Here is a 23,483-nt window from a genome sequence, read left to right as displayed (position 1 = left end):
AGTCTCTCTAGAGGGTTTCACAAATACTTTTTTTTTTAAATTTTCTGTCTTGATTACTCTGAGAAGTATTGGGGCAACACTAACATGTACAAACCAATAAGCTCTCACTCCCTATTCAAGCTTCTGTGTAATTATGGTGTTCAAATATACTGACCATACAAGTTAAATTAGAAAGTGAAAAATTTATATTTTTCTCTTCCTTTGGTCTCACACAGAAATTGGAGTTTTAAAATACAATCTATATCACCCTTTACTCTTTAATCTGATTTACCATAGTCCTAACTAGATCAGCTTCATTCATATCTCTAATTGAAGTTTGATCTCTTTTTCAGCTTTTCAAACATTGCTGTATGGGGTAATGTTGACACAGAATTCTAGCTGTGTCTTAGGTGTCACACAGGTACCTGAAGTTCCAGGGTTTGACTAGGTTATACACGAAGAGCTTAGCATCTCAGAATTTACAAAAAACCATTACAACTCAGGAATTTACAATCTAGGAACCTTTACGAAAGCCCTTCCCCTGATAACCTGTGCTCTTGAATTCAATTCTCAGAGTTTGCGCATTACAGTTAGTTTATATTAGTAAGACATTATAACATTTATCTTTTCATTTCTGGCTTAATTCACTCAACTTATTGTCCTCAAGTTTCACTCACCTAGTTGCATGCCTCAGAACTTTTCTTCCTTGCAGCCACTCAATATTCCATTGAATGTATACACCACAGTTTGCTCTTTCATTCATCAATGTACCTTTTGGCCACCTGCATCCATTGCAAATTGTGAATACTGCCACCATAAACACCAGTGTGCAAATGTCCATTCGTGTCTCAATTCCTCCAAGTATACACCTATTATGCAGTTGCAGGATCATATGGCAACCCTATATTTCTGCAGAACCACCACACTGCCTTCCAGACAGACTTCACCACTACTTCCCTGCCAACAATGAATAGCTACATCTTTCCACATTTTCTCCAGCACCTGTATCTTTTTGTTTATTTTTAAATAGATGTATTCATACACCATAAAATTCACCTTAAGTAATCAATGGCTCCTAGTAGAATCACATAGTTATGCATTCATCACCCTACAATCTATATGAGAACATTTCCATTTTTTCCACAAAGAAAGAAGAGGAAAAGAAAAAAGAATAAAAAAAGGTAAAAAGGAGAAACAACAAGAATCCCATACCCCTACCTTATAACCATCTCTTATCGACATTTAAATTTGATATGATATCTTTGTTGCAATTAATGGAAGCATATTAATGGAAGCATGCTACAGCTAACTATAGACCACAGTTTGCATGGATTGTATTTTTTCCATATTCCATCCCATTTTCAACACACCTTGCAATGTTGACATTTATTTATTCTCCCACATATAAAAATTTTCTTGTATTTGTATGGTTACTCACCATCATTGTCCACTTTAGGTTTCACTAAGTTATACAATCCCAATTTTTGTCCTCTATCTTTCCTTCTAGTGTCACGCATATCCCTAGCCTTCCTCTTTCATTTTCAACCTAGTTTTGCCCTTGGGTATAAAATGAGTCTCTTGTAGACAGCATGTAGATGGGTCCTGTATTTTAATCCATTCTGCCAATCTTTTGATTTGAGAGTTTAATACATTGACATTTAATGTTATTACTATAAAGGTAGTAGTTTCTTTTGAATTTTATATGACATATCTGTGTTTTTCTCTTTTTACTATTACTGATAATCTTCATTTCTGCACTTTTCTCTGGACCTTTCTTTCCTGTCTTTTCCTGTCTGCCTGTAGTGCTCCCTTTAGTACTTCTTGTAGAGCATGTCTCCTATTCACAAGCTCTCTCAGTGTCAGTCTGAAAATATTTTAAACTCTCCCTCATACGTGAAGGACAGTTTTGCCAGATATAGAATTCTTGGCTGGCAATTTTTCTCTTTCAGCACGTTAAAATATCATACCACTACGTTCTTGCCTCTGTGGTTTCAGCTAAGAAATCCACAATAGTCTTATCAAGCTTCCTTTGTATGTGATGGATTGCTTTTCTCTTGCTGCTTTCAAAAGTCTCTTTGTCTTTGACATTTAATAAACTGATTAGTAAGTATCTTGGAGTAAGTTTATTCAGATCTATTCTGTTTGGGGTACACTGCATTTCTTGCATCTATACTTTTAAGTCTTTCATAAGAGTTGGGAAATATTCAGTGATTATTTCTTCATTATTCTTTCTGCTTCTTTTCCCTCCTCTTATCCTTCTGAGATGCCCATAACTTGTATATTCCTGAGCTTCATGTTGTCATTCAATTCCCTGAGACTCTGCTTAGATTTTTCCATTCTTTGCCCCATCTGTTCTTTTGCGTGTCAGATTTCAGACGTACAGTTACCTAGTTCACTAATCCTTTCTTCTGCTTCTTCAAATCTGCTGCTGTATTTCTCTATTGTGTTTTTCATCTCTTCTATTGTCCCTTTTATTCCCATAAGTTCTGCCATTTCTTTTTTTAAGCTTTTGAGTTCTTCTGTATGATCACCCACTCTCTTCTTTATATCCTTCATCTCTTTTGCCATATTTCCTTCACCTCATTGATTTGATTTAGAAGATTTGTCAGAACAAATTTCTTTAGTTAGTGGTTTCAACTCCTATAATTTCATTTGAGTGTTAGTTTGTTCCTTTGACTGGGTCATATCTTCCTGCTTCCTAGTATGCCTCAATTTTTTGCTGATGTCTAGGCACTTGATTTCTCTGATTAGTTGATTTTGAAGGTCATTTCTCTCTTTTACCTAGGGTTTTCTTGTTGGTTGGCTTTGTTCTTTATCTGTTCTTTGACATTCAGTTCAACTTATTCTATATCTCTATTATTAGCTTCTGTAACTGATCCAGAATTTTTCAGGTCTTGTGTTTCTGTTTCTTGTCCTGCCAGATAGGATCAACCCTTATCAGATTCTCTCAGACAAGACAGACCCAGGACTCATGACTAATTAAGGTGTAATCAAAATCAGGTATCCCTGAGGATGAGTTTTTCTTATCTGATTTAGTCAATTTCTATTGTCTTTTATTGATCATTTTTGTGGTTCCAACTTTCATTTATTTGAACAGTTATACATAGTTATTTTACATTCTGCTCTAATATGCATATATCTTTTGAGGGATTTAAATATCTCATTTCTTTTTCCTGATAACTCTCATTCATGGTAGTTTTCTTCTGTGCTGAGTGACCCTTTGACTCTGAGCTTATATATCATTAGTCTTCATTAATGGCAGTCTTGAAGCCCCAAATCAGGGATTAATTATATTAATTATATACTAATTGCATAGAAGGACTATGCAATTGCTATTGTCAGGAAATGGGAGAAGTTGCCAACCTTGGACACTTTAATTGTGTTATAGTATCTCAAATTTAGAGCAATAGTATCAAGTTCAGCTCTAACCATCTGCCTCCATCCAAGTCTTAGAACGAAAATTGCAGGGTGGTTATTGGCATTTGCTCTCAGGTCAGCCTGTTATTAGTGTTATTTTAGTGCTCAAGGTAACTTGCTCCAGCTTTGTTTATTTGTTTGCTTGTTTGTTTGAATAGAAAGGGCCTTTATAATTTCCTTTACTTCCTACCAGCCCAGAAATACCTTACAAATGTGTTTATCTAGAACCTAGTTATAGAGCATAAGAGGGTTTTTCATAGAGTCTTATCTATCGAAGAAGAAATACACAGTTATATTTTTAATCTTATTATTGTAAAATTATTACTTTTTAATGTTTTGTAATAATAAAGGTTTCTTCACTGGTGAAGTAGGAATGATAATACTGTCCATGAATTATGAGAATTTATTTGTTAGTGCTTGCTGGATAACATGTATTTAATAGATAGTAATTATCATTATTAGTATTAATATTATGCAACTTTCATTTTACATGGTACCTACCACTAAAATACAAAACTTCTTTGATCATAGCCAATGTTTCCAAGAGTTTGTTATTTTGACTGATGAAATGTAATGTAGGTATTTCATCTGCATCTTACTAGAATTAGGATGTGTATGATTTTTTTTTTTTGCATGGGTAGGTACCAGGAATTGAACCCAGGTCTCCAGCATGCAGGCGAGAACTCTGCCTGCTGAGCCACCATGACACTCCCTGATACTTTAATTTGTTTAATAAGCTAAGAAATTCTAAAAACATTTCAAAATTTAAAGGCTTTCAAAAATTTTAATTACCTTATTTTTAAAAGTTTATATGATAGAAGGGTTTTCATTAAGTTAATTTTGGGGGTCAGAAAAACTTTGCCTAATATGAACTATTGATTGATTAATTTACTCAACGAATACAACTTGAGCCACGACTTGTAACACAGTATTCTTAGTGCTATAAGAAATTGTTTATGGTCTTTGAGTCAAAAAAGAAAAATTAAAATATCATTCAGGACACATGCATGTCAATGACTTAGTTTTATCCCTGGGATGATAAGAATTATAGAAAAAGTACAAAAGAGATATAAGTGCCAAGCATTGTGCAAAATATATTTTATATGCTTGATCTAATTCAGTACTCAGAATAATCCAACTACTTGGGAACTATTATTCTTCTCAATTTTTCATATCAGGAAATTTAAGCCTAGAAGTGAAGTAAATTTTCTAAAGAACACGCCTTGGGAACAGACATAAATTTAATCCTAATTCTCTCAGACTTCAGAGTTTATGCTTCTCACCACTAGTCTTCATTGCTTTGTAAGAGTCAATTAGATTAAAAAAATTAAGGTATGTGGCATACACTCCAGCATTCCATATGGTATTGTCCCACAGTTGAGGTATGGGAGAGGCCTCAGAGTGGGAGTGCATTTGAGTTGAACCTAAGAAAATGAGTTGCCTTAGAGCAGGCAAAGTCTAGGTGAGGGCATTAGAGACCGGGGTCATTGCCCCAATATAGGCAGGCAAGCCCGAGAGCATTAAATTCCTTAAGAACGGTAGCGTCTAATATGATGGAAGCTTTCCTAAGAACTGCAACTCTCAGGTGGATAAACAGGTTGGAACCAGTTCATGGAAGGCTTTAAAGCCAATGTAGGGAATTTGTTTTCCATTATACTGGCATTTGAGAGCCAAGGATTATTTTCTGTAGTGTAGAAATGAGGTATGACTTGCGTTTTAGAAAAAAAAAGCAATAGCAGCAGCCTAAAGGTAGAGAGCTAAGATCTTATGTGCGGGTAGAGCAGTTAAAAGATTATTGAAATGATATAAGCAGGAAAGGAAGAGGTCAGAGCTCTGGAAATGGAATTTTTCAGGCCATAAAAGAATTATAAATTCTTACACTCATAACTCATCTCCACATTCTCTATCTGTTCTTTGACATTCATTTCAACTTATTTTAGACCTCTAGCATAGCTTCTGTTTAACTGATCAGAATTTTTCACCTCTTGTTTTTCTGTTTCTTGTCCTGCCTATACGGAAACTTTTTTGAGGAGGGTCTCTCCAGATGGATTGACCCCAGCCAGATTTTCTCAGACCAGATGGCCCAGGTCTCAGGAGAAGGGTATAATTAGTATCAAGTTTCCCTAAGGATGAGACCCAGCAGTATGCCAGACTTTCCTGAGGCCTCTAGACTCTCCTTTTCCTATCCTTTTTCCTATCTCCTTTTCCTATGGTGCTTGTTAGCCCAGAGCTCCCCCACCAACATAAAGTAGCATGTCCCTGTAATTCTCAGCAGACTCTTTCCCTGCCAGGGGTGTAGTTGAGACAGAGGCTGAGGTAGATGGTGAGCTTTCCAACTCCTGGGGTCTGAATTTTCTGAATGAGGGCTGCCACTTGAGCTGGGTCCACCCTCCCCCTTTTCTTGGGGAAGATACACCTTTTAGGGAATTATCACCTTCCCTTGGCTAGTTAATTCATCTCTCAGACCTGCCTTAATTCTGGCCATTGCCTGAGTCAGTGGTGACAATTGAAAATGCCTGAGGCTTTCTCTAATGGGCTACTTAGAATAGTTAAGAAAATAAGAATCAAAAATCCCTTTTAGAGCCAGTCCCCAGCCCAAAATTTTGCCTGTCAAAAGCTAGAGTTGGTACCTGGCTCTGTGTCCCTTTTCTTGGGGCACAGCCCTTTTCCAGTATTCTGAGCTCAGCTGGTTCCAAAAGCCTCCTTTTTTTTTTTTGGTTTTTCCATCAGCCCCATCTCCTCTCTGCTGGGAGAGACCTCAGGATTCCTTTCAGCAGTCCAAATTTGTTAATTAAAACCACAGTTGGAGCTTGGTGAGCCACCTATCCTTGCTCCTAGTAGAGACTGCTTCTTTTTCCCACAGGGAAGTATCTCCAATACAGCCTGTCATGCCAGTGGGGGAGAGGTGCCAACCTCCACAATTTGGGGATTTTACTTATAGTCCTGCTCTGTGATCTTGGCCCTTCCACAGATTCCAGACTGGTGTACATTGTGTGTCTAGTCATGGATATCCCACAAACAGTTGTTCCAGACAGTTCCTGGCTATTTGCTAGCTTCTCTAGAGTTCTAACTAAATTCTACAGCTTCCTATGCTGCCATCTTACCCAGCTCTCTGCTCAAGACTGGTCTTCTTTAAATAACTAATTGCTTAATCAAATCCATAATTTAATTTTGTTAACTAATGTTGAATTGATAGGTTATTTAAGCAGTTTCAAAAATTTTTTTAAAAGGGAGATTTTAAAATAAATGATTTATGCATGAGGAATAAAAATCAGAAGATACATTAGCATTCTATAACATTTTACTAATTATTAGAGATTGACATTTGTCACATTATTCAAAACAGTTGCAAATGCCAAAAACTATGCTGTAAATTCACTGAAATAATTGGCTAAAATTTAATTGACATTTCCTGTAGATCTTGCCCAAATCAGAGAACTATTAAATATGAGTATTTTCTACATATTTGGAACCTATGATTGAGAAAGCTGATATATCTTAAGATGAGAAGTACTATCGTAAGTACTTCTTAATGTAAATTCTTATATTTTATAAAAGCTGAAGAGTGGAATATCCTTTTCCTGCAATTCAATTCTCAGAATATGTCAATACAAGGGAAAAAAACCCCACCAATTAAAGCAATAACAAATATACTCCTAGTAACATGAATCATGCCCAAAGTCACAATATACTTAGCATTATCCAATCTAATATTTTGGCTAGGTTTTTACAAATGCAGTGATCTTGAGTATAATTTAAAGATTTGGCCAACTAGGAAAAGAGCAATCAATCTGTAAGTATGCAAATATCAGCTCGCTGAACTTTGGGGCAGTCTCTCCTGCTCGACTTACGCATGTCTATAAGCCCTTCTCCCAGTGAGTTCAAACAGAAACTCTTTCCATCACAAGCATTTGTATGGTTGGATGTTTTAGGATTCTCGTATTGTCCTTCCTGTCCTTGTATTTCAGCAGCACTCAAAGTACAGCAGCTGGCCGATCATAAGGGATTTTTTTCCCCCATAGCCATGGGCTGCTATTTCTCTTTATGTTCTTAATGGCAGTAGATGGCTGCTAGGCCAGCATCTGCTGGGGACACAACTACAGTGAGAAATTCACAATCACAGTTTCAAGCCTCTGGGTCTTTGTAGCTTACACAGTAGCTGGGCTCGTATGGTTATATATAGCTGAAAAAACTCGAATATCTGTTCACCAGGGCAAGTAGGAGAAAAAGCAGGGAAATAATATGGAAAGTAAATGAGATTTTAGAAATCTGTTCATTATATATTACTGGACAGAAAGTCTTTTTGAAGTAGCATAGAGGTGACATGAATTTGATTATTTTTAGAGTTTTCAAACTCAGGTAAATTCTCTAAGAGAGCACATTCAGTTACCATATTCAATTTCAGGATATGCTGAAAGCTCTTATTACTAATAGGTCCCTCTGAATAGCAGACATCCATATTGATTACAAAACAGTCACCCTATCTAAGTTGAATAAATTCACTTTCATGTATAAATATGCATACATGAATATATTTATTATATTTCTGTTCTGTGTCAGACTGATGAGGAAAGTACTTGGCCTATTTTTTTTCTGTGCACTAATAATATTTTATACTGTATTTGTACTGCATTAATAAATGGAATAATATTGTATATTATGAATGAACTATTTACATCTTTCCATATATTTCTAATAAAATATAACTGGTTTTCTTTATTACTTTGGGGAAGTATAAATAATAAGGATGGTCATAAAATTTTAGCTGTTTGAAGCATTTGATTTTAATTTTTGTGGGCTTATGCATCTGTCTCCTGTCATGAACTAAATTATATTGTCTGTGTTTGCACTGATCATCATTTATTTAAGGATGAAGAATAAAGGCCTGTAAGAAATTTTAAGCATCACTTAACCCTATTTGATTTGAGCAACTTCTCTATGATATCTCATAGATTAAGGCTAGTGGTCAGGAATTTTTTTTGGCAAAATGCAGAAAATCATTTGTTTAACTGTTTCTGAAAGTTAAAGAAGGTTAATTTTAATAGTGTTTAAATAATTTGTAAAATTTCTTTGATGGCATGCATAGATATGTCTATTTGTCTGTATCTATGTACACTTTAAGATATGTCCATCAATTATATAATATAGAAATACGTCTGAAGTTTCTGGATATGTGGATATAACACAAATAGCTAGATAAGCAATCTATATTAAAACAGTTTATATAAAAACTATATATCAAAAAATAATCAAAACAATTTTATAAAATAATCTAGGAAAAGAGAAGAACAAAGAATAGAGAAAAACACAAAACCCAGAAGTCATTAGGAAAAGATTGATAAATGTGCACATGCAAAATTTTCAAAGTCTACAAAGAAAAATGGAAACAATGTCTAAAGACAAATGATAAAAGCCCATCTTCTTTGTCATGTACGAAGCTCTTATCTTTCAATAAAAAAGGCAAGAGACATGCATAATCATTTCACAGGAAAAGAAATACAACTATCTCACAAACCTTTGAAAAGATGCTAAGTCAAGATTGTTCATAATTAAATCTATGCAAATTCAAACAAAAAAACATTCTTTTTCTCTTTTGGAAAAAAATTAGCTTGACAACCCCCAAATTCAGCAAGGATATGAGGAAATATGTGGTAGCTATATTGCTGCTAACTTTTGAAGTGCAGTTTTGCATAATCTATGAAATAGAAAAGGCACAAGAGTTTTGATCCAACAGTTGCTGTTAGAAATTTACTCCTATTGATAATCTGCAATTCTGTGTCAAGAAATACATGTACACACACAGATATGTATATATTTCTGTAACATTATTTGTAATAACAAAATATTGGCACTATCTAAATGTCAATACTGATTACATAAATATTATAATTATATAAATTATATAGATTATATGTAAATAATCTATATAAATTATATAGATTATATAGTAATCTATATAAATAGAATACCAGGGATTAAATACAGAAGGATGAGGCAAATCTATATAGGCTAATTTGGAAATACCCTCATCTTATATTGTTGGAAGGAAAAAGAACACGTTTCAAGACAGTGTGTGGATTATGCTCCCATTTCTGTAAATAAAATAAAAATCAAGATGTGCTGAATGCTCAAGCAGTATGTTTATTGTCTTACAAATTTTGACCTAAAGCATCTGCTCATTTCTCCCATATTAAGGATTAGAGAGGATTTGTAATTTTCCAAAAGATATGCAAGTGGCCAAAGCCATTTACTTGAATTGAGCTCAAGTCTCTATAAGTAATGGTTAAGGTTGTTGGGGGCAGCTGCTTGGGGATGACCCTGTAATCTAATAAAGTGCCGCTACAGAAAGAACATGGACACAACCTTCATGGAGAATTTCACATAAAAATGAGAGCTAATTCTCTGTTTCTTACCATGTTTTATTTGCATATCTATGGTAGTGCCTAAATGAAAAACAAAACACATACATGTTCCTTTAAAAGGAAGACTACTCTGGTTATTTTGAATTTGGCTTTTTAGAATTAGTTTAAGGTCTTCCAACAGCCACAGAGCAAGGTGCCTTGGGGGTGGGGAGAGTAAACGGTCATCACAGAGCAAAGCAGTGGCACCCCAGGGAGCTACATGGTTCCTTACCTTTGACATCAGATGTCTCATTTTACTCATCTTGAGATGATGTATTTGATGTGGGGCATCAAGTAAGGCTCAAGGGCTTTATACCAAAGTGCTTCATCAGCTCAGCAACACTTACTAACACTTCTTAAACCAAAAGGGCAATTGTTTCTTGCCTTTTCTTTCTTTTTTTTTCCTTATGCATAATTCATGCAAGATCGTTTTTCTGTTTATCATGCTACTTTATTATCTAACTGAAGAAATAGAAATGAGAAAATAAGGCTCTTTCAGCCACAGACTCAGGAATAATCTTTTGCTTTTAAACATAGTCAATCTATTTATTCCCTGAAATAAAAGTTTCATAATCTTAAAATCTGAAATATCATTTTTAAGAAAGTGGTACAACAATGGTGAATAATAGTGAAATATAATTGAAAAGCCTCAGAAATGAATTTACAACTAGCAGTAGAGAACAATATACTTTTTTAGTACTTATAAGCCAAATTTTCATGATAATTTTAAAATAATTCATGTAAACAGATGACATGGGAAAGGGGATCTTGTTAGATGTGTCAATGTGCATTGGTTAGGGAATGGGCTAGGACTGTGATAACAAAGAGACCCCAAAATAAAGGGTTCAACCAGACAGCACACTGTTCCTTTCAGTTAGTGGGCTGGTGGGCTCTGTTCCTTGAGATCAGCCAGGACTCAGCCTGGCAGGGCTGCATTTCTGTCTTGAAAATGGGCCATTCAAAGTTGCTACAGCTATTTCCAACCAGAAGGAAAAAGGAAAGAAGGGGAGAGGTAGGAAGGCAATCTCCCTTTAAAAGCAAGTGATGTTGATGTTCCTTTTATCCAGGGTATGGACAGATGTGTAAAAAAAATATGGATAAAAGTAAATAAATAATAGGGGGGAGGAAAGGGTAAAATAAATTGGGTAGATGGAAATACTAGTGGTCAGTGAGAGGGAGGGGTGAAGGGCATGGTATGTATGAGTTATTTTCTTTTTTTCTTTTATTTCTTTTTCTGGAGTGATATATGTTCAAAAGAATGATCATGGTGATGAATACACAACTATGTGATGATATTTTGAGCCATTGATTGTACACCATGTATGGACTGCATGTGCATGAAGATTTCTCAATAAAAATATTTTTTAAAAAAGCAAGTGATGTGAAAATTGCACATTTCACCTCCACTGTCCATTGATGAGAACATAAACACAAGCCCCACCATATCTCTGAGAGAGGCTGGGGGATGTAGCTTTTCTCTAAATGGTTATGTGCCCAGATGAAACTTAATTACCATGGAAAAAGGGGAGAACAGATTCTGGGGGGCAATAGGCAGTCCATCATCTGTGGTAAAAGCAGTCTGTCACATGTGCCCTTGGTTATTCTACAACTTAAACATCCATTTACTATTTCATATAAATTCTAAAGAAACAGAGATCAACTGAACATAACATAAAACTGATAGAATTGAGATGCGTTTTTGCTGCAAACATTTGATATAAATGTGTTATTACTTGGGGTGTCGAGTAATTGAAACTAAAAAGTCAAGGAAGTCAATAGTTTAATCCTCGTCATTTATAGAAAGACACATAAAACAAGCCTCATTAGTCCCTCCTCATTATAATAATTCTTCAGCTGAAAATTCATACCATGTTTTTAAACTTCAAAAATTCTGAATTTGTAACTTCTGAACAAATTCCTTGACTTAGTCACTTAAGAATTCCCTAAATAGATTTAACTTTTCCTCTACTTCTGGGTATGTTATAATTTCATTGTTTATGCTATATTTATGTCCATGGAGTTCGAGCTATCACAGAACCACTAAAGTTTCACCCAAACAAATTAGCTGTTGACCATTTAAATAGTGTTCTGTGATTTGTATAATCGCTACTGTCATATGTGTGCCAGAAGTACCAGGATAGATAGATGAAGCTGGACATTTTAAAGAAAAATAGGGATATACAAATTTCAGAGTTATTTACTGCTTTGAATGTGGACTCATAGTCCTATCATTCTTTCTGTGTGTTTTGCCATGTACTATGTTGACTTAAAAAGCTGAAGGAAACTTAGGCTCTGGTTTACAGTGTTAGCTATAGATTCATCAGGTCTCTTACATCCAGAATTACAATTCACAGCCCTTTTCATGATAGAAAACACTAGGTCAGTCAAGACAGTTTAAGATAAGCTACTAATATTCATGGAAAAAACGGTTTAACTATTTTTATGTGGAAAGAGAATAATTTTTCGTTCTTTGATGCCATGGGTTTTATGTCTATGTACCTTTTAGTTTTGTGATTTTTAAAAAATAGTGGAGTGGTAAATTTTTCATCAACTCGTCTTCAGGTTAAATACATTTCTTTTAGCTTACGTTTGCCATTAGGACAAAGAACTTAACTACATTTGGAATAGAACTGTATTTGACTTACATAGCAAAAGTTATTTGATTAGGATTCTTCTGATAACACTTCACACATTCCATAGCCATCTATATGCTAATATTTCCAACAAATTATCAGATGCTATTTCTACATAACCTTTTCTCAACAAATGACCTGTCATGTTCATAATGGCCTCAACTTTTGGTGGCAGTTTTAATTTTATCTAGCAAAAAATTGAAGGCCCATAAAGAAACTAATTACATAGTTTCACAGTTAATAATATGGTTTCTAGTTTTAAGACTTGTAATGTGCAGATTTATCTGGTAAAATTTTCTGAGCGCCAAAGATTTTTTTAAGAGTATGCAGAAACTGTTTTAGAGTGGTAAAGGTAAGAAAAGAAGTTTTCTTATAATGGACTTAGAGACATCGAATTACAACTGACCATTGGCTGGCAAGCAATGCAAAGGAGAGCTGCAATGCAGAGGGATATTTCATCTGCTTCTAGACTTATCTTAGCAAGGGCCCAATTTAAAAAATAAACTGACACCATATAATATAATTTTCTTAAGAAATAAATATTTGACTCAATATTAAAACATAGAAGGATTTTCACAATTTTGCACTTGAAATTATCCTTTGACAAGTTGAAGAGATGGGATATAGAAAACAACAGGGAAGGGAAGACAAAGGAAAAAGGAAATTAGAGAACAAAGGATTTCAAAATTTAAAATGCTATAAAATAGTGGCACTGAGCAAAAAAATCTGTTAGGAGAATAAGTATTGAGAAAAAAGAAGAAAAACAAGAAGGTTGAAAGAAATTTGAAGTAGTCTAAACTCTTTAGGTTATATATTCTGGCAAAACATTTGAGTATTCTTACACTTGTTTTCTGAGAATATATGGACTCTGCCATTCATATATCCATCTGTAAATGCATAAGGATTTCCATACTGATAGTGGGAAGGCTTTAATCACATCTTGTCAATTTATTTTGCTTTTCAAATCTAATCTGAACAAAATATACTTTCCTCCATTCTATTCCCTTCATTGCTTTCTCTCATAATTGGTTTGGTAAATGAATGCCTTAAATTTATTCACTGTGTAATGGTGTAGCACTATTTTACATAATTTACATGATCATCCATTATATTATTTAATTGTTTTTCTCATTGTATTTCATAAAGCTTTGGGGGCACAGCTTATTTGAAAGACACATTGAAAAAAGCTCAAGCATATTGTTTGTTAATGTCAAAGTACTGTTTCCATTAAACTTAATGGTCCTTCAGAGAAATTGACTTTGGAATATGCAAAACTATTTTATCATGTTGATTGAAATAGGTTTAATTTGGGCACTTTGTTTTCTGCAATGTTCTGAATGTTTGCATGATTGGCTTAATTACCCACACTCAGTGGGTCTCCCATAGAGCAAGTGTATCTTTTACTATTTATTCTCATAACTACCAGTTGGCATCTAAATTTCTGACTCCAGCAAAGAGGATAGTGTTGCTCAGTGACTCAAATGACAACTTTCCAATCTTTGGAAATTTCAGAAACAAGAAGAAAGCCCTACCCCTTTCAACATAGAGGGTTTGAAGTACAGATTGTGAGATCTCACATGACTTAAACGGGCATAATATTGTAAATGTAGTACATAATCACACATCTGATGCTATTAAATTAAACATTCACAGCAGGAGGGGTGAAAGTGACAAAGACACAGCCTCAGTGATTTAGACAGCATGTAAGGGAGAAGAATTACGGGAAGATAGTGGAGTAGGAAGCTCCAGGAATCAGTCCATCAGCAGAACAACTATTAAACAGGCAGCAGCTGCCTGAATCAACTATTTCAAAACTCTGGAATCCAGCAGAACATTGTATAGCATCTAGGGGAGAACAGAAGGAAGAGGCTAGTAAATTACTGTACATTCCACTAAACTGTTCTCCTATGTGGCAGTTATGATCACCCAGCCCCCACCCTCTCAGCAGGCATCCATGGGGTCCAGCCTCTGGCATAATTTACTGGTGCCAGAAAGGGATATAAAAACCCACTTCTCCAAGATTCAGTGTCAGCACAGGCCAATTGATGATCATGGCTTTTGATTAGCTACACTGGATCACTGGGAGCCTGAGGGTGGCCACTGATCTAAGCCACCCTGGACAAAGGCAATGGAGGAGACTTAAAGACAGCGCACTTCCTCAGGGCTGCAGAGGACAGTAGAAGGTCTGAATGTGCTGTTCAGGTCACAAAAGTGCAGCTTTGGAGAGTCACTGAATGTTCTCTTCCTGGACGTTCCCCTCTCCTCGGCAGACCTTCCCTCTGTAGATTCTTGACTTTGATCTGTTTTCACTTGGAAGACTTTTCTCTGCATGTGCACCTGCACCCAGAACTTCTCTCTAGACAAAACAACTTGAGACAACTAAAGCAATGTGAGAAACAATTGGAGGAGACAGCCTGAGACAAAGGTCTACCATGCTTTAAGCCTGGCAGTAGAAGACTCACAGGAAGGAGAAGCAGGGGAGCTTCTAAGGCCACCAACAAGTGCAAGCTCAGGACAAAGCACAAGCCTAAAAACGACAGACAGGTACCCCTCTAAGAGGTCCATGATATTCAGGGTGAAAGTCTCCCTGACAATGTGCACATGACTCCCAGGGATGAGTCTGGCCCTGGCAACATGGAATTGACAATGCCTTCCTTACCAAAAAGGGGGAAAGAAGTGTAATAAAATAAGGCTTAGTGGGTAAGAGAGATCAAATAGAGTGGAGAGGCTATTGTGGAGGCCACTCTTATGCAAGTTTTCGTTAGATGGTGCTGATTGCCACGGTTTGTTAAACCTCAACCAAAATCAATCCTGTTAACTCTTAAGAACACTTAGGGCTCAAGCACCCAGTTTGCTTTCCTGGAAGCTATAACTTCTAGAGTGTTCCTAGCCAGATAAATCCCAAAACCCAGAGGGATCAACCTCTCCAAAATAATCAACTAACTGCATCCTCCTATCCTTAAGTGTTAATACTCCTTCTCAACATGAAAAAGTCAGAACAGGCATTGTGTAAAGATCCCTATCAATTGGGAGAAGGATCAAAGAAGAAGGAGGAGTTATAACAGAGAAAATAATATTTGACAAATGTATATGACTGCTGAATCACTGTATTGATATTTATTCTAGCCTCCAGCATTTTGGAGAAGCTCAAAAGAAAAAATCTGAAATAGTGGAATGGTAACCCATAACAAACTCTGAAATCTGTTCTATAACAGATTTGAAGTGTACTTTGAAAATTACTTTTTCTTTCTTTTCTTCGCGTATATGTTATATCTCACAATTAAAAAATGTTTAAAAGAAAAGAAAAGGGAAAAAAAGTCAGGGAGGACCTTGCACTTTGCATTTGCCTTGGGTGGACCTTCCTGGTAGGAAGGCTAATGCTCAAGAAAATCTCTGCCACATCACCAGTTGGTTATAAACTCAAGAAACAGACATCTCAGGGAATAAATCCCAAAGTGTTCAACAAAATATTACAAGACATCCAAAGGAAGATGTCATGGTCAGTTTCATGTGTCAACTTGGCCAAGTGGTGGTTGGGCAAGTGCTGGCTTGTCTGTTGCAATGAGGACATTTTATAGAATTAGATCATGATCACATCAGCTGCATCCACAGCTGATTCCATTTATAATCAGTCAAAGGGGCATGTCTTCTGCAATGAGTGATGCTTAATCTAATCACTGAAAGCCTTATAAGAAAGATTCAGAAGAGACAGGCTCTTCCTGCTTCGGCTGGCCAGTCTCTCCTGTGGAGTTCGTCCAGGCCCTCCATCGGAGTTGTAGGCTTCACAGCCTGCCCTGCGGATTTTGGACTCTGTATTCCTGCGGTCACGTGAGACACTTCTATAAATTTTATGTTTGCGAGTGTTCTCTGTTGATTCTGTTTCTCTAGAGAACCCTAACTAATACAGAAGAAGATAAAAATACAGAAAATATCAACAAAGAAGACCAGACTGCAGATATACTGGACAAAGACTTTAAAAAAATGATCTTCAATATGCTCAAGGAGATGAAAGAAAGTACAGAGAATGAACTAAAAGATATCAGAAAAATAATGAATGAACTATCTGAGAATCTCAGTACAGAAATAGAAACTTTAAAAAGGAACCAAACAGGGCAGGTAGTGGTGGCTCAGTGGCAGAGTCCTTGCCTGCCATGCCAGAAACTTGGGTTCAATTCCTGGAGCCTGCTCATGCCAAAAAAAAAAAAAAGAAGAAGAAGAAGAAAAAAAGGAACCAAACAGAACTACTATAGTTGAATACCACAATAACGGAAATGAAAACTTCCCAGGAGAGTTCCAAAAGCAGACTGGAGCTGTGAGAAGAAAGAGTCAGAAAACTTGAAGAGAAGCAATTGAAATGAGTCAGGCTGAGGAGCAGAAAGAAAAAAAAAAAAACGAGCAAAAATGGTCTAAGAGACTGCTGGGACACTATCAAGCATGCTAATGTATGCATTATGGAAGTCCTAGAAAGAGAAGAAAGTGGGAAAGGGGCAGAAGGAAGAAAATTTCCCAAATTTAGCAAAAGACATGAATATGCACATCCATGAAGCCCAGAGAACATCAAACAGTATAAACATGAAAAATACACCCCATCATATATCGATCACCCCTTTGAATGGAGAGGACAAGGAGAGAATCCTGGAAGCGGACAGAAAAAAGCAATATATTATGTACAAGGGAGTCCCAATTAGATTGAGTGTTTATTTTTCATCAGAAACCATAGAGTCCAAAATGCAGTGGGTTGAAAGACTTAAAAGTGCTGAAAGAAAATAACCACCAACCAAGAATTTTATATCCAGGGAGATTCTCTTTCAAAAATGAGGGACAGATTAAGACATTTTCATAGACACAAAAACTGTGGGAGTTCATCAACACTAGGCCTGCCCTATAAGTAATGCCAAAGGGTGTTATTTGGACTGAAAGGGAAATATACTAAAGAGTGGGTCAAAGTGGCATAAAGAAATAAAAAACTTGCAACAGAGGTAAACATTTGGGTAATGATAAGTACTATAGTTTTTGGTATGCAATTCTACTTCTTACTTCCTACAGGTGCTAAAATGCAAATGCATTAAAAGTAATGACAAATCTTATGTTTTTTCACCTACAATGTTCAAACATATAATTTCTGAGAAGGATATTAAGAAGGGTAATAAGAAGCATAAGTGTATGCTACTGAAGTCAAGTTCATATCAAATCAAATATTATATATATATATATTTTTTTTTTACATGGGCAGGCACCGGGAATCGAACCCGGGTCCTCGGGCATGGCAGGCAAGCATTCTTGCCTGCTGAGCCACCGTGGCCCGCCCTCAAATAAAATATTATTGTCATATATTTAGGAAATTAAATTTTAACCCCAAGGAAACCACAAGGAAAATATGCAAAAATGTATCCAGATAGAAATGAGAAGGGACTCAATGCGGTACAATGCAAAAATCAAATAAAAATAAAAGTGTGCAAAAATCAAATAAATATAAAAAAGCATGCATTACTGGAAGAATTGAGAGACAAAAGAGATATGACTTACAAAAACAAAATAGCAAAATGACAGAAGAAAGTTCTGCATTTTCAGTAGTAACTTTCCAGTCAAATGGCAGAGATTGACAAATGGATAATAAAAGGATGACCCAACTATTTGCTGTCTACAAGAGACTCACCTTAAATTCAAAGATATAAATAGGTTGAAAATGAAGGTATTGGAAAATATATATTTTTTGCATATATATATATATATGCAAGTAGTACCCAAAAGAGAACTGAGGTAGCTATCTATTATCAAATAAAATAGACTGTCAAAAATAGTTATGAGGGGCCAAGAAGGTCATTACATACTGATAAAGGGGTCAATTCAACAATAAGATAGAGCAATTATAAATATATACGTACTTAACAGCAGAGTCAAAATATATGAAGAAAATACTGCCAGATTTGAAGGGAGAAATTACAGTTCTACATTAATAGTAGGAGACTTTAATATACTACTTTCAATAATGGATAGAACATTATAGACAGAAGAATCAAAAAGGAAATAGAAGAAAAAAGAAACAAAATAAAATGAACAGAAAAAGAAAAAGAAAAAAAAAGGAAATAGAAGAACTTGAATGATACTCTAAACCAACTAGGCCTACAGTTGATTTTATACATATATATATATATAATACTTCACCCTAGAACAACAGGATATACATTGTTCTTGAGTTCTCATGGTTCATTTTCCAGGGTAGGCCATATATTAGGTCACAAAACAAGTGTCAATAAATTTTAAAATATTGAAATCATATAAGGCATCTTTTCTAACCACAATGGAATGAAGCTAGAAATCAATAACAGAGGGAAAAATGGAAATTCACAAATGTGTGGAAATTAAACAAGGTACTAATAATCAATCGGTTAAAGAAGAAATGACAGGGGAAATTAAGAAATACTTTGAGGCAAATGTAAATGAAAACATAGCATACCAAAGTTTATGAGGTGCAGTAAAGGCAGTGCTGAGAGGGAAATTTATAGCTCTAAATACTTATATTAAAAGCAAAGAAAGATATTGAATAAGATATCTTTTTTTTTTCAAAAGGCTTTGGCTACTGTGCTGGTTTGAAATGATGTATGTACCCTAGAAAAACCATGTTTTAATCCTAATCCATTTTGCAAAGGCAGCCACTTCTTCTAATCACTATTCAGCACTGTGTTTGAATCTCTAATTAGATCATCTCCCTGGAGATGACATTTAATCAAGAGTGGTTGTTAAACTGGATTAGCTGGAGGTGTGTCTCCATCCATTGGGTGGGTCTTGATTAGTTTACTGGAATCCTATAAAAGAGGAAACATTTTGGAGAAAAAGCGAGATATTGAGAGAGCAGATAATGACATAGCCACGAGAAGCAGAGTCCACCAGCCAGTGATCTTTGGAGATGAAGAAGGAAAATGCCTTCCAGGGAGCTTCATGAAACAAGAAGCCAGGAGAGAAAGCTAGCAGATGCTGCCATGTTTGCCATGTGCCCTTCCAGCTGAGAGAGAAGCTCTGTGTTCGTCATGTTCCTTCTCACTTGAGACAGAAACGCTGAACTTCGCTGGCCTTCTTGAACCAAAGAATCTTTCTCTGGATGCCTTTGATTGGACATTTCTATAACTTGCTTTAATTGGGACATTTTTTTCAGCCTTAGAACTGTAAACTAGCAATTTATTAAATTCCCTTTTTTTAAAGCCATTCATTTCTGATATATTGCATTCTGGCAGCTAGCAAACTAGAACAGCTACTCAGGGAACCCAGTTCAAGGTACTCCAACGCTGAGCAATGAGAGTTTTTGGCAACTAAAGACCTGTGAAGGAGTGCTGACCAATGAAACAGAGCTTAGGAAGATACATCTCTGAATACAAGTGAAGGAGGCTGAGGCTAGCTTTCCCCGCAGGACCCCTGAGAGGTTCCCAATTCAGACACTGCAAGCATGAGAAAGCCTAGTTACTGCCTTTTGGGATTGCAATTGATATTTGTAAGCTTCTATATTTGAATGAGTTAATGTTTTTAAAACATATAGAAAGAATGTCTGACATATCATGCTATATGATTGTTTGTTGTGAAGATGCTAATATTAAATAGTCACTCATCCTCCCCACACCCAGTAATTTTCCCAGCACCTTCTTACAAAATGTCCTGGAGTCAGCTTTATCTTCAGGTTAAAATATCAGAGAATTCTTCCCTAAATATATATTGTTTAATATAGAGAATATCTTATTTTCATAGCTATAGATTTTTGAAGAACTTTTAAGAAGAAATTTTTTAAGCTAATGCTTTGATGAGGCACTTATATAGGAAGTAAAAACTTGAAGGGGCTTGACTGAGGAAGAGTAGATGGCCATTGTCCACCATCTGTGTTGACTGGTGAACTTATATTTTATAGATTGGGGTGAGCAAAGTGAGGGCAGAGGGAAACTTTCAAGACAATTGTGGGTGTTTCCTGGAAACATTATGGAGGAAAAATTAGATGGTTAGGTTAGAAGAGGAACTTAAGGTGGTAAGGATGAGAAATATAAATGTCTAAGGGGGAATTTTATTATGTTTTTGCTTTGTGATATAGGACATGAATCTTTTCTCCATGTCCTCACAAAATAGTAAAATTATTTTTCTAAGTATTACTATGACAAAGTGCCTCTTGTTCCACAGAGGACTTGAGGCAGTATCAGAGATACAAATAAGTCAGACCTGGAATATTGTTTTTACTCCTCTATACCACAGAGATATTTCCTGTTCCTGAACTTTAACAACTTTTAATATATATTTTGGCATCCTCTTAGATATTTTCTGCAGAAATCAGTGTTGAATATGTTAACAAGCATTACTTGAAACAATGAGTTAAACAACTAAATGGCTTCTGGTATTGTAAAGAATTCTCAAGACCTCTACTTTGTTATTGTTTAATGTGAGCCTCAGACAAGAAGATATGATATGCACCCTTTAAGATTAAACAATACATATCTCATTGGATTTGGGTCTGTGGCAAAAATGTATAGAAACCATTCAATTGTAACATATCTTTAATTACTTCTTGTGCATTGGTTTTATTTTTTCCAGATACAGAACCCCACGAAATGCAATAACTGAGGTCCAAAAATAGATTATCGTGCAATTAATGTAATATTGAGCAGGCTGCACATCCCTGTAACTTTGTGTTCTGTGAGTCTGGCAACATGAATGGAGCATGTTCAATCTTTTTTGTGGTTTGGCGCCATCTGGTGGAACTTATCTCACTTCGCCTAAATATCTTGGGACGGATTCTGGGTCCTGTTGATGATGAGGCATCCAGCACAATGATAGTGATCCCAGAAATCTCCCAATTTTGTGGCACCAGTTTCATTGACCATATCTGGGCATACTTGTACAGGAAGAGACTGGAAGAGAAACTCTTCTGGCTCTTCAAATCCTCTCCCGATATCCTGATATCTTTTCCCTAGGTTTACACTACCTATCTTTTATCTAGGTTTACGCTCCCTACAATTTCCCCCTCTTCATACAGAAGATAAGGACCTGAGTCTTTCCCCATTAAGAATGGGCACTAAGTTGAAGATGAAAACCAATCACAATTGACTTATATCTCAATTTGAGCTATCATGGGGTTTTGTTACATATAAATCCTGGGAATACAGACAGCATGTATTAAACTTTATCTATTCATCAAGGAGAACTTATTTTGTGTTGGTTTAGAAGGTTCATGGTATAGTGGAGGTGACTATAAATACGTGACACCAAAAGATTTGGAAAAATGTTATGATACCATTATAGCTAATACTCAAGACTGTCTGCCCAATTTGTAGGGACCAGAGCAAAATATAAGTGAGGGGCCCCTTCTTCAAATATTATTAAGAATTTCAATTCGGTGACAGCAAAACATTAAAACAAGTGTGGGGCCATTCTAGGGGTGGGACGTGTGCAATTGCACAGCTCAAACATCAGAGAAGCCAGCCCTGCTAGTACTTACCACTGCACACTATGCGGTAATTGATGATACCTAAGAGATGACCTGCTGAGTGCCTACTGTGGCTTCACATATATTAATCTATTACATATACATATCTGATTTACTTATTGCTTTGGTTAATTGTCACAAGGACCTTGAGAAGTAAATACTATTATTAGCTTCACTTTACAAAAGAGGAAGCTGAGGTATGGATTAGTTAAATAACTAGCTCAACGTCCCACAATTAATGACTGAGCTAGTATTCAAACCCACATGGTCTGGTTCTAGAGATCCACTTTTTCCACTTGATAATATGACCTCGCTCTCCCTATTTCAGTTTAACTCTGTAAAATCACTCACGTACACCCTCACATGTGTATATACACGGGCATGCACACACACATATATGTTTCCAATAATGACCCTAAATGATTAATGATGAGCTTATTTCTGCCTGTTCTTTTAAATCTTGTTCATGGGAGGATGCTCTGTGTCAGCTACTCAGGGACCTCCAGCTTGGTAGCAGAGGAACGCCCTAGACACAGGCTTTGTGCATGTTAAGGCCCCGTGTAGCTTGAGCTCAACTAATAGAAGATCGAAGGACATGGAGAGTTAGGTATCTGCGATGATTTGAAGCCATATGTGCCCCAGAAAATCATGTTCTTAAATCTAATCCACGACTCTGGGTGTGAACACATTGTAAGTAAGACCTTTGATGAGGGTACTTCAGTTAAGGTGTGGCCCCCTCAGTCAGGATGGGTCTTAATCCTATCACTGGAGTTCTTTTTAAGAGAATGAGAAAGACAGAGGAAGTAAGAAGCTGACACAGAACCCAGAAGAGAAGAAGCAAGAAGGAGAAGCAGCTGCAAGCCTTGCCATGTACTGGAGGAACCAAGAATTGCAGGCAGCCAGCCCCAGAATGCCACAGTCTTCAGGGAGAAAGCAGCACCTAGACCATGGCTTGATTTGGACATTTTTCCCAGCCTCAAAACTGTGAGCAAATAAATTCCCATGGTTTATGCTGAACCATTTCATGGTTTTTTCTCGAGCAGCCTAGATAATTAAAACAGTATTCCTTAGACGTAAAACCCACTATCCAATGAGAGAGTAACTATAGTAAACCAGGGCATGGACACTGGAACTTCTGATTTCCCAGCAAGGTGATCCAACCCAACAGTACTTCTTGAAGCTCTTTATATAACCCCCCCCCTCACCAAACAGTTATAAAATTATAGATAAGTTATACTTCTATCCTCAATAAATCTACATTATTGGGGGGAGAAAGGAGTTGACACAGAGTTTGGGACACAGAGGTCAAGATGATAGATGAATGCTTATAAACAAGAAGAATGATAATTAAGCACCTTCAAATTTGAAGATTCCTCGAGCAGCATAGAAGACATACCATCAAATCTCATTTCATTTCATTAGACCCCTCCTTTTGATAATGGAGAAGCAGAACCCTACAGGGGTTAAATCTCACGTTAATAGGAGCTCTATGGATGATAGCCCAGGGGTACACAAAGAACTTTAGCTCTTCTAAAATCAGTCTTTTCATGAATGGTATATCCTGATTAATAGCTTCCAAAGAGGATACATTTTACT

This window comes from Tamandua tetradactyla, chromosome 5, assembly GCF_023851605.1.
Source record: "Tamandua tetradactyla isolate mTamTet1 chromosome 5, mTamTet1.pri, whole genome shotgun sequence".
Lineage (NCBI taxonomy): Eukaryota > Metazoa > Chordata > Mammalia > Pilosa > Myrmecophagidae > Tamandua > Tamandua tetradactyla.
This window is presented reverse-complemented; position numbering follows the sequence as displayed.